We start from the raw sequence: 2,997 nt of genomic DNA, 5'->3' as shown, positions 1-2,997 counted from the left end.
GTATATTTATATACTACATTTGAGGTCAAGAAGGGACTCAATCGATCTTTATATTTAATGAAAGACCCAATTGTTAAGGGATTTTTTGGTATTAGTTTAATACTGACTGCACCATAATGTTTTTCCATACTACACCCGAATTTTTGCTTGTAGAATGATTCCCCGAATGAAAATACGTTATTAGATGCACATAATTCAACTAACTTTATGGGTAGTCCTTTAAGTCCTGTTTTAGCCAATCTGTACATGGAATACTTTGAAACTACAGTAATAAATGTAATAAAACCCAAAAACATGCTGTGGATGAGATACGTGGATGACATCCTAACATTTTGGGATAATAAGTGGGGTAATTTTAATGAATTCCTCTCAAAATTAAACGCATTAGTGCTCAGCATCAAATGTAAAGTTGAATGGGAAACAGAAAACAAAATTCCTTTTCTTGATGTTTTAATAATCAGAGACGCGACAGAATACAAATTTACCATATACAGAAAACCAACATTCTCACTTTCATATATTCACTACTTTAGCTATCACGACATTACTATGAAGATAGGTGTAGCTAGCAACCTATTCTTAAGAGTCTTACGAATTGTTCCCCAGATTTCCTGGAAAAAGAATTTGAACTAATTCGCAAGTAACTTTCAATCTTTAAAGTATCCTGACCCATATAATTGAGAAAGCAATTCAAAAAGCAAACGTAATTTTCTACCGATCCCCTAAAGACAGACCAGAGACACACCCAACAATAAAATAAAAATTCCTCACCGTGGAGACGATTAAGAAGAATAACCCAACACCCTTGGGAAATCCAACCCTTTTGCATTTAACCTACCCAAATACCTTAGCCAAATCCCTGAGTAACGTCCAACAAAAGACATCTCCCAAAGACTCTGGGTATATGAGAATCCCATGCCAGGACTGTGACCAATCTTACATCGGATTTACAGGTAAATCACTTCCCCAGAGATTAATAAAACACAAACGGTCAGTTAGGTATGGACAACAGAACTCGGCTATTTTCAACCATATAAATGAACATAACCATAGAATAAACTGGAATTTGTCACGTGTAATTTATAGCAGCAACTGCCGGTACAAGAGTCAAATGATGGAATCGGCCTTAATAAAAGAGAAGCAGGTAATGAACATCTCAAAACAAAATGCGTGGATCTCAGATGTCGTCGACGCAGTTTTCATTCAACTAACGCTTAAGAAGATTAAAGGAAGATTATCAGCGGGGGTGACCTAAATTGGCTTACTTGTGGACGGATCTCTTGGTATAAATACCACCTTTTCTGTAAACTTTTCTCATTCATATACCTGAAAAGAGAGAGACAGCAGTCTCTGAAATATAGTACTTTTCTCTCTAACATTTTGGTGTTTTTATGGGCTCCTTTTATTAGATGGAATTCTGTTGTTACAGAACATTTTTACCAGTCATATAGTATATATATATATATATAATATATATATATACATATAGTATATATATATATAGATATACTATATATATATATATATATATATAACTTGTTGTGTGTATAGTGCATTTTTATTCAGGTCTCAAAACAAAAATATTTACATGAGGTTTGTGTTAGGATGGTAGTTACTGCGTAGGCCCCAGACTAAGATTTCGAAAAGATAACGACAGAAAGAGAAACAGGTGCAGCAACTTATTTTCCCGGAAGCTCCTCGACAATCACCTCTCTGGCTCGGAGCAGCACTGCAAACACTGCAAATCAGGATGAAAGGGAAGGTCTTTCTACCTCGATCTTCCATGGATTATTCAGAGACGCTCATATTGACACAGTGGAAGTGTTGGAACCAATATTCTCGTTCAAAGTAACAGCGGAATGGGTGGATGATGCAGAGAGACCTAGAATTTCTATATCATACTATAATGGGCGTAATGTCTGTCTGTCTGGTCAGATGGCCATGAAACTTGGCAGGGTTATGGTGGGGACCCCTAAGATGGTTTGTTATGGGGTTTCATCCAACCTACCCTCCTCCTTTGTAGGAGGTGGGGGTGAGAAGGGATTCCCTGAAACGGAGCTGTTTCTGGCCGTGAAACGAGGCTGGTTATTCCCGTAGACTTAGTTACTTTACGATTGTTCATACATAATTTCTGTACAACTTCCCCGGAGAAAGTCACGAATATTTCAGCTCGGACACAATAGAGGATGAAATTTATCATCAATATCCGTAAGATTTTTTGAATAACTTAAATCCATCGGGACTGCCAGTGCACAAAATAACGTTGAAGAAGCACTGCCCGGTAATGTTGCTTCAGAATTTCGATCCTGCCAATGGACATAATAAAAAGGAAACTGACAAGTTCCTACTTTCTACTCTTTTTTGGAAGACACAGGATCCTAAGAGCATTTATCAGTAGCCATAACGCACTGACATACAAATTGCGTCTTTGCAGTAACATAATGAAAAGAAAGATACTTTATTATTCGTATCACCGTACAAAGTAATTGACAAAGAAACGAACCAATCAAGATCCCTGTTCCGTTGAATGAAAGTCACCGACAAGAGAGAGAGAGAGAGAGAGAGAGAGAGAGAGAGAGAGAGAGAGAGCCATTTAACGACATTAAGGCACTACAATTTTATAATTTTATCTTGCTATCGAAAAATGAGAGAGAGAAAGAGAGAGGAGATAATTTGTGATTTGAGAGCTAAATAATCCGATAATCTCATCACCGTCTGCGTTACTTGACTTACATTGAGAGAGAGAGAGAGAGAGAGAGAGAGAGAGAGAGAGAGAGAGAGAGAGAGAGAAAATAATTAAAAGAGGGTAAACAATAGTGAATATGAACTTCTTTACGTTCATTGATCGTCCCTTCAATTACTTTAAGAGAGAGAGAGAGAGAGAGAGAGAGAGAGAGAGAGAGAGAGAGAGAGAGAGAGAGAGAGAGAATATCATTAAAAGAGGGGACACAACCATGAATAAGATTTTCTCTGCGTTCAGTGATCGTCCCTTGAATT

This window comes from Macrobrachium nipponense, chromosome 17 (genome assembly GCF_015104395.2).
Source record: "Macrobrachium nipponense isolate FS-2020 chromosome 17, ASM1510439v2, whole genome shotgun sequence".
NCBI classification, from domain to species: Eukaryota; Metazoa; Arthropoda; class Malacostraca; order Decapoda; family Palaemonidae; genus Macrobrachium; species Macrobrachium nipponense.
The sequence above is the reverse complement of the archived record's forward strand: the minus strand, read 5'-3'. Positions refer to the sequence as shown.